This window comes from Osmerus eperlanus, chromosome 23 (genome assembly GCF_963692335.1).
Source record: "Osmerus eperlanus chromosome 23, fOsmEpe2.1, whole genome shotgun sequence".
NCBI classification, from domain to species: Eukaryota; Metazoa; Chordata; class Actinopteri; order Osmeriformes; family Osmeridae; genus Osmerus; species Osmerus eperlanus.
Genome location: NC_085040.1, coordinates 11,310,059 through 11,320,137, shown reverse-complemented (window position 1 = coordinate 11,320,137; position 10,079 = coordinate 11,310,059). Strand labels below are relative to the sequence as shown.

General features: G+C 43.6%; 1 non-coding gene and 1 pseudogene across 1 annotated transcript; both read right to left on the bottom strand.

Annotated features, from left to right (window-relative positions):
* Positions 1–9: 9 nt before the first annotated feature.
* Positions 10–128, bottom strand: LOC134010195 (5S ribosomal RNA). The gene has a single exon (XR_009928338.1). It is a non-coding gene; the product is annotated as a 5S ribosomal RNA (ribosomal RNA).
* A 219-nt stretch (positions 129–347) lies between these two features.
* Positions 348–456, bottom strand: LOC134010230 (5S ribosomal RNA; annotated as a pseudogene).
* Positions 457–10,079: the final 9,623 nt, after the last annotated feature.

Sequence of the window (10,079 nt, the reverse complement as noted above, 5' to 3'; positions counted from 1 at the left end):
GAGCAAAAGAGCATACAGCACCTGGTATTCCCAGGAGGTCTCCCATCCAAGTACTAACCAGGCCCAACCCTGCTTAGCTTCCGAGATCGGACGAGATCGGGCGTTGCCATGCTGGTTTGGCCGTACAAAATAGGTTGACAACCATAGGCTACTTATTCATATCCAGATTTGGTATTTGACAATCCAAGGTGGTCTCTCTCTCTCTCTCTCTCTCTCTCTCTCTCTCTCTCTCTCTCTCTCTCTCTCTCTCTCTCTCTCTCTCTCTCTCTCTCTCTCTCTGCAAAATGAAAGCAGCTTCCAGCCCCTTTCATGAAGGACTACTTGTGCATATTGCAAGTGAGCAAAAGAGCATACAGCACCTGGTATTCCCAGGCGGTCTCCCATCCAAGTACTAACCAGGCCCAACCCTGCTTAGCTTCCGAGAACGGGCGTTGCCATGCTGGTTTGGCCGTACAAAATAGGTTGACAACCATAGGCTACTTATTCATATCCAGATTTGGTATTTGACAATCCAAGGTGGTCTCTCTCTCGGCAAAATGAAAGCAGCTTCCAGCCCCTTTCATGAAGGACTACTTGTGCATATTGCAAGTGAGCAAAAGAGCATACAGCACCTGGTATTCCCAGGCGGTCTCCCATCCAAGTACTAACCAGGTGTGGAAGAAATTGGGATTTCCTGTGTGCTTACATTATTCACTAATCAATATAACTAGTCATTGGATACTAGTTAGTATGTTCTCATGTAAGCTTGCTATTAATAAGAGTAGATGGTGTCTATGTGTCAGGGTTAATAGATGTTCGTGATCAGGAGAAAGTACTGGGTAAACGTCCTTGGTCATGACTACAAGGAGAGCGCCAACTATGATCTCTCTAGTCTGAGTGGTCATGTGTTGGGAGCTGTGAATCTCTTCCTCTGAGACTGTTGTAACGTCATTACAGCCTGACTGTCACTATCTATGTTTACATTCCTGTGCCCTATAAAAGATGGTCCTCCGGCTTTCAAACCAGAGAGAGACATGATTGAGACCTAAGCCTGGTGTTGTGTGGTCATTTATTGTCAGAGGTCTGGTTTTCTCTCCCAATCTGCAGATTGATAATACTTATTAAAATCCAGAACTCAACTGAACTTAGTCACTCCGTTTATGAAGAGACGGACAAAACACTTTCTTCATCAATTGGCGTTGTCGAGCAGCAGGATTGCAGAACCAGATCCAGGAGAGACCCACGGCAGCACCAGTATAAAGCAGAACCCGTGGTGCACAAAACTAAATGGTAAGGGGATCCTTTTCCAAAACCCCATTCACGGACTGCTTTATGCTTGGTGCGCCTGCTGTCCCTCTGCGATGCTGGTAACGTAAACAATTTAAGAACCTTTTATTGTGACGTTCAGTTGGGAGCCTGGTCTTAGCAGACCAGAGTCTGCTAGGCCTCAACAGGAGGAAGATAATATTAGAGTTTTGGTTTAGTAAATTTGGGTCATTAATTGACTTGCTATTTTTACTTTGTCTTGGTCAGAGTTGGCAAACTCTGATAGCGTACAAGAACTCTGGTCGTGTGAAGTATTGAAAAAGTATGTAAAACAATCTGTGTTCTTGATCTGAGGCAAAGGATCTGTTAAGAGAATACGTCCCATACTCTTGATCTGGGGAAAAGGATCTGATAACAGAGAGTATGGTTTTACAGATGCAGACCAGGGGTGAACCAAACAAGGAAAGGTATGTGTTTCTTTTAAAATGCACGTTTACAGCTGAAAACTTTAGTTGAACAGACATCTTATGTTGGTTTGAATTGTATTAAGTTGAATTGTAACTGTATTAAGTTTTGTGTTGGGCTTTTCTCTTTTGAACAGAGATCTTAGTGGGACTTTTATTTTGGTTTGAATTGTAACTGTATTAAGTTTTGTTTTGGGCTTTTCTTAAGACCAAGCACAGTAGGTGGGCAGTCATAATGTATCAGGGTCACAGGCTTTATGCGAGAGACCAACTTTTAAGGGTAAAGTGGTTTTAAACAAGTTAGGGATACTTTGACAATGTAAAGGGGCAGTTAGGCTTTTAACTGACAAGCTTGGCATTTAATTATCAGCGAGGGACACAATCAAATACTGAGGGAAAGATAGACTGGCAGTTTATTGATCAGCTCGTCTCTCTTAAGCACGAATTGTTGTTATTTTGTTACTCATGACGTAACGGAGTTGTGGAAATTATTGTAGGCGCGTTCCCAAGTTGAGGTTTTTTTGTATGCGCGTCCCATGATTGAGCGCCCGGAAGGCGAGGATAGTTTGGCTTGAAAAGGCCATATTTGTAGTTCACTAGCGAGTTATATTGTAGTTCTTTTATTCTTCTATGTGCTATGTGACCGTTTTACATTGCTATGTGGTTTTGTGACTGTTCTAAAGTGCTGTGTGATTTCTTGCTGCAGTAAATCAATAGAGTTGGTTTCATACCGTTAGGAGATTTGTTACAGATAGCCTACGTCGTAATTCAGTATGGGTAGTTCAGCTTCCACTACGAGAACGATAGAGACGTTGTTACCTGCGAACAGTCCAGCCAGATATATGTTTGAGCTACATGGAATTCAAGCAGTGTCAAGCATTGACAAAATGGCATGCGTGGACAAATCATGACCCGACACATTGTTTTCCGTTGGAGGGAACGTTTGACGTAAAAATATTGGAGAGTCTAAAAGCGGTTTTGAAAGACAAGGAAACAAGTCGGACGTGTAAACAATTTGTCAGCTGGCCAATGTTTATGATATGGTTAACTGAAGCTACGAGACGACGTGGCATTGTCTATCTTGAGAAAATACAATCAGATCAAGCTAAAACTGATTCTGATAAGAGAAGCTAGGAGTGAGCTGGAGCGTCTTGAGAAACAGAGACAAGATGCACAGAAAAGTGAGCTAGAACGTTTCGAGCGAGACAAACAAGAGGCTGCTAGAATTGAACTAGAGCAGTTTGATAGAGAGAAGGTCGGGGAGTCACGTTAGAACGTGATCAGACTGAACAAAGTCATAAAGTGAGGGAACTCGAGACATTGCTTGCACATGCTAACGGTGCCAAAACAAATTGTGAGGAGTCAGTAGTTGTGAAACAGGCTGAAGGTAGCGCTCAAGGGAAACTACTACCTAAGATTTGTAGCCTATTTACCGACGATGAAGATGATGTTGTTGCTATAGCTGCGGCTATGCAGAGGAGAGCCAGAGACATGGAAAATTCATTGTTATGGGAAGCAGCGGGTCAGGTGCAACCAGCACAGAACCTACAAGAGAAGGTTGAGGTTCATACCACAGAAAATATGATTGGTGAGGTTAGTCAGGAAGGCCTAAGAACAGAAGAAGCACTACTGCTTATGAGGTTGTGGAAAGGGTTCAGGTCAATCAAGCAGAGAGAGCCCCAACCATGAAAGGCCTGTAACTATCAGTTGAACCCCCAGGTATCAATGAACCCTATGTGTGCATATCCACGTCCTGATGTATGACAGCCTATGTACCTTATAGCCCATGGTCAGTGACTGAGCTGAGGGAGCTAGGAAAGGGATTTCCTGACATGAGAGGACTCAGCAACATTTTCTAAGAGATTTGCAAATATAGCTATCAATGCCAACATACCTACTTTTATTGATTTGAATCAAGGCTTAGAGGGTGAACTCCAGACCGGTATGTTGAGAAAACTTAAAGCATAGGTTTCTGATGGTGTTTAATGGCAGTAATACTGGAGGGGTGTTGCTTGACTGGAGCAAAGTGTATGATCGCAAACAGAAAAGATGAGGATCCTACAGATGATCTGGAAAGACTTACTAGGATTTTTTTTTGTTGAAAAAAAAAACAAAAAAAAACATTCTGGTTTTACAGCAGCTGCATCCCCATGCCACTTTATCATGTGTTCATATGTGGATTGCTTCCTGAACTCCAGGTAGAAGTTAAGAAACAGGTTCTAAATTGGGAGAACAAAAACTGTTGATATGATTATGGATTATGTCAAACATAATTGTACATTGATGCAGGAGAATGCAGGAAAGAAAGTTGAGAAATTAATGACATTGCAAATGAATGTCTTACGGAGAATAATATATGTACATTTTTTTTCAAAAAAAAAAAAAAAAAATAGGTTCAAATCATTGAGGTTAGAGTCCTCTAAAAAATAGGGTTAGAGTCCCTGAGGTTAGAGTCCTCTAAAGTAAAGAAAAAAATAGGTTCAAATCCTTGAGGTTAGAGTCCTCTAAAAATAATAATAATCAAGAATACGGGAGGCAGAGAGCTTCTTTTTTTTCAAGTAAGACCCAGAGCTACTAGGTTAGCCAGTTCAACAGTATACAGTACCCAAATCAATGAGATGATAGTGGTAGTTTCTGGGGTTCCTGTGGACACAACTGTCAGTTAGCTCTTATGGGTGGATAGATGGATCTTTGAAAGATGAACATGTATTTCTTTCAACTATGTAAAAGTAAGTAACAAGTAAATCTGTTGGAAAGGAATTTGTTGTGCAAACTGAACCGAAATGAAATGCACTACTGACTTTTTCTTATCTATTCCTTAGGATAAAGAACACTTGGCCTAGCAATCCCATACACATCCCCCAGCAGTGGAATGCAGAGATTTTAGCGACCGCAGATGTGGCCTTGCTAGAAGCTGGGCCTGAGCTACTGTGGTCCACACACGCTTATCATATTGGGCGCATTAAGAATGCTACCCCAGTTGTTATCATTGTTTGTAGTACGACTCTTGAGAACCGTACCTCAGTATGCTAGTAATAGAGAAGTAGGGAAAGGTATTGTCCCAGTTATTAATGCTTTGTTGAAACAAGGAGTCATAGGTAGACTTTAGGTCAATTTGATCCTTTAATGCTAATAAAATACTTGGAAGTTTATTATGGGTTTATAAGCAGGTAATGCCTGTGTTATACATCCTGTTGTGCCTAACCCTGTTACGATACTTAGCAAGTAACCCTGTTACTTTCTAGCTCTGTGAATGACTATTGTTTGCTTTCTTTTCTGTTACCATTGCAGAAGAGAGCCAGTATCTGTTTGCATTCACGTTTCGCCAGGTCCACTATACATTTCAGTTCTACCACAGGGGTACACCGAATCACCTACGTTGTTTAGTCAAGCATTACGAGAGGACCTCCAGGATGTCACCTTAGCAGCCGGCTCTACTCTGGTGCAGTATATTAATGACCTTTTTGATATGTTCTAAGAATATTGCCTCCTGCCAACAGGACACTATTGCTGTGCTACAGGCACTGGCTGAGAAGGGCCACAAGGCCTCAAAGGCAAAACTGCAGTTATGGTCTTAGGAGGTCAAGTATCTGGGCCATACACTCAAAGGTACAGAGCATCTATTGACGCCTGATAGAGTGGAGGCCATCCGATGGATACCGAAGCCTAGAACACCAAAACAACTCAAGTCTTTTTCTAGGTTCAGCCGGGTATTGTCGTTAGTAGATCCTTGATTATGCTGTGTTGGCTAGACCTATCCTTGATTTAAGGAAGGAGACTGATACTCATTTGTTGTGGAAAACTGAAGCTGATAAATCATTTGTATCTCTCAAGCAGGCCTGGGCCCAGGCTCCAGCTCTCGGTCTGCCAGACTACACCAGGGTGTACTGACCCAGCAGTATGGTAATCTTAAGAGGCCTATTGCCTATGTGAGTTCTTCTTTAGATACTGTGGCAGCAGGTTTCCCCCCGTGCTTACGAGCAGGCTGTGCTGCGGCAACATGTGTGTAAGCAACTTCAGATATAGTGCTGGGGTCGCCCTTGGCAGTGATGGTTCCTCATGCAGTAAGTGCTTTTCTGTTACGCACCAAAACTCAACACCTGTCAGCCACTAGAGCTACAAAGTATGAACTGTAATTGTTGACTCAAAGTAACATTACAATCCATAGATGCTCCCCATTGAATCAAGCTTCATTGTTGCCCACCCTTGATGATGGTGAACCACATGACTGTGAGATGGTTGTCGATAAAGTGCTAACACCCAGACCTGATATGTTTGACAAACCTATGGATAATGCTGAACTTGTGTTGTACGTAGATGGATCTTTGTCCCGAGAATGGGATGGCTCTCTAAACTCCGGATATGCGGTCTGCACGGACAGTGAGACATTCAAATCTGGTAAACTGTCTCCACAATGCACTGCACAGCAGGCAGAGTTTTGCTTTGACAAGGGCATGTTGTTTGTCAGAAGGCAAGGTCGTAAATATTCACACTGACTCAAGGTATGGATTTGGAGTTACTTACGATTTTGGTGCCATATGGCGAGAAAGAGGTTTCATTAACTCCTCAGGTGGAGCAATCAAGAATGGAAAGATGATTGATAATTTGTTGTCTGCAATACTACTACAGAGAAAGCTAGCTATTGTTACTAAGTGTGAGGCTCATACTAACAATACAGATGATGTTTCAAGAGGAAATGCTAGAGCTGATTTAGCAGCAAAGGCTGCGGCCAACTCCTCTGATGTGTCCCAGGTCTCTATTTGTTTGTGTCTCAGCAACCGGAAACACGCACTCCCTCTCTTCATGTTGTGGCGGACCTTTGAGCCGCTGCTGATAACACTGAGAGGGATGATTGGTTATCTGTTGGCTGTGCAAAAGATTCCAAGTGCATTGTTCCCTTGGTTGGCTCGCATGGCGCACGGATGTGCCCATACGAGCAAGGGGGGTATGGTCTCAATAGTAAATACAGATTGGTTTGCACCTGTTTTTTTCCACAAAGGCTTAGCAACATTGTGCTCAGTGTCATATTTACCAGCAGCATAATCCCGAAAAGGGACCAAAGAGAAGATCCCACCCACCACCAAGTGGTCCTTTTATTAATTTACAAAATGTTGTACAACAACAAGTGTTGTAATTTTGAGTATGTACTTGTAATTGTTGACATGTTCTCGAAATGGGTAGAAGCCTACCCATGTCGGAAAGCTGATGCTACCACGGTAGCCAAGATTCTCATTAGAGATGTGATCTGTAGATATGGGATCCTCACAAGACTGTCCAGTGATAGAGGTTCACATTTTACGGATCAAATTGTTCAGGAACTTTGTAAAGCGCTCCAGATCAACCAGCATTTTCACTGTCCCTACCACCCACAGTCTGCAGGGGCAGTGGAGAGGCAAAATGGAACTTTGAAAAACAAACTAGCCAAGATATGTGAAGAGACTGGCCTAAAATGGCCTGATGCACTCCCACTAGCTCATATGGCCATGAGCCCAGAGGAGGAATGGACTTTCCCCACACAAGATAGTTTTAGGGAGACCAATGAAATTGCCTGTCTCTCCCCCACTATCATTGAAACAGATGGATATCCACCAGATGGATGATACAATGTTAAACTTTTGTTTTGCCCTAACTAGAGCAACCAGGGTTGTGCATTCACAGGTGAAAGCTGCCCGCTGGGGAGCCATGTCATCCCTATCAACCGGGAGACTATGTGAAAGTGCACAAACGGAGGACTGCCCTCTCACCAAGATGGACCGGTCCATACCTGGTTTTCTCTTGGTGACTCACACAGCTGTAAAGGTGGAGGGTCCCAACGGAGAGCCAGGGGTCGGTGGAGGAGCAGGTGCACCTCCAAATGGTGCCTGCTCCAACTTGTCATTTGTCTCATCCCCACTGGGTTACTCCTCCAGGAGTACACCAAGGGGGGTGGAGACCCGTTTGCAGCGGCTGATCCGGGAGCAGGCTCCAGTCCAGCTGACCGATTTGAGCCAAAACCAGGATCCCGCCATCCAGCACTCCAATCCAGGGGTGCTGAGAAGGAGGTCCCAAAGAGCACCCACCCGGAGGTGTTGAAGACGTCGAAAGGTGAGTCACATGAGGAGAAAGCCAGAGAGGGGCTGCTGTTGCTACCATGCCTCTCTCCCCCATGTGTGATTCATGAAGCAGATGACAGCACCCAGACGGGAAACCAGAGAGAGGAGCCTGGAGAGGGGAAGACACTTTCAGTCTTCCTCCGGCCTCTACATGAAGCAGATGACAGCACCCAGAATGGGGACGAGAGGATACTGTGGTGGAGGCCTTCGGTTGTTTCAAGGAAACCGAGGCCGCTGCCGGAGCTACGATGAGAGATGAGATCCAGACATACTGACGCACACACCTGACAGACATTTACTGATACTGGACGCACGAGTCCACAGACATCGCATACATGAGCCACACCGAGAGTCACTATTGCACGCTCCCAATTATACTGATGTGAACATTGAGATTCATCATAAAGCACACATGAAGAACAATCTGTGCAACAACACCTTTCCGTGGACGAAAAAAAAAAAAATGACTGGACGCAGCATTAGAGGGGACAGACCTTGCAGGGTTTGTGGTTAGAGTCCCAAGCATTCTGGAGGTTATCCAGGGATATCTGTCCCTCTGTCAATGGCTGATATGTGTAAGGTCAAGAAGTGGCCTTGTGTAGGGTTGGATATAACAAATGTGACTGTTCTGTCGAACAAGTCAGTCATCTCTTGAATATGCCCCACCTGCATTGTTTTGTGTATGGCATAGTGGTACAGTGAGAGTGAAAAAATACATGCAAGGATACGGTTTCTATGTATGCTCACACTCTACTGGATGATTTGTAAGTTCAATTGTATCTGAGTTCAATGTTACTTGTCCTGTATACCATTTGGGCGGGTGACATAAATTCCTGATGTTGCTGACTATGCTATTCCTACACTTTTAGCATACTACAGAAGATGTAGTATATGGTTGATTAAATGTTTAAATGATTATGGGAAGGTATTTGGTAAAAATACATGTAACCACACTGTGGTATGTATGCTAACAGCCTGTTGCATGATTTGCCTGTTGCAGATGGACCTGTAAGTATAAGGGCATCACCATTTTGGTCTCGTCGTGCAGCTAACAATGGCACCATGTGGGTATGTGTTAAGAGTGCTTATTATTTCCTGCCGGCCGTCTGGTCAGGAACGTGTTACCTTGGGTTTATTGTAGGAGCCCTCAGACCTGTAGATGGGTTGCCCCTGCACCCCTTTCCCAAACATTGGTGGCACCGCCACAAGAGAAGTATTATTAATGCAGATGCTAAGAAGCTGGGATCACATCACGTGGATTCAATAGTACTCAGTCACTTTTCACGTTTTCAGTTGCCATTCTCCCTGTGTATGGTGTTATCACTGCCTTTAGAGATATTAGGAGATTAGCAGTAGGGTTGGAGTCCATTGGTAATGAGACAGCCGACACCTTAACTGCAGTTGCGTCTGAGATGAAGGCCATGAGGCAGGTAGTGCTCCAGAACCGTATGGCACTGGATTATCTGTTGTCAGCTCAGGGAGGTAGCTGTGCTGTGATAGGTCATGACTGTTGTACTTTTATCCACGATGAATCTGCTAATATCACAAGTATGGCTGCAGTCAGCTTTGGGGGAACCTGAAGCTAGGAATTGTGCTGACTGACCTCCTCTGTTCGGGGTTTCTTTTTGACTATCATTCAAATAGGAATCACTGGATTGGGCATGTTAATCGTTGTTGTGCTGATTGTGGTTTGCGCTTGGAAGATGTGTACTGCCTGCTGTGTACAGTGCTGTGCAGTAGGTTTTCGTAAGGCTGCCAGTAAGATTATGGTAGCCCAAATCAAGCCACAGACTGATGATAACTTTATTGCCCTGGGAATGACTGAAATGTCTGATATGTAATCTCAAGTACCAAGTGACTATTTTGCCAATGTAATAAAGATGGCCATTTGCCTCCTTCTATTTTCCAACTGATATACAATGCTGTATGCAATGTGAATAGATCTGTCCTTGACCACAGATCAGTTAACAATAATTAAAGATGGTTACTTTATTACTTTTTATACTGTTTGAAATACTCTGAATTTAATGAACAGTGTTTGACCTATACCCTGATGTGTTGAGCTCACGAGAGCATGACCAGTGGGTATGTCCAGCAGAGAAATATGCCTATGTTTCTAGAACTATTGATAAACTAAGCAAAAAGCTATTCACTTCAATGACTTTGTACCTTTTCACCTGTGATTGGGTACTACCTAATATTTCTTCAAATCCTATAATCATGTATGCTGTGCTGAGTAGTTACAGATACTGTATTGTTTGATTGTTAAGGTTTTTAA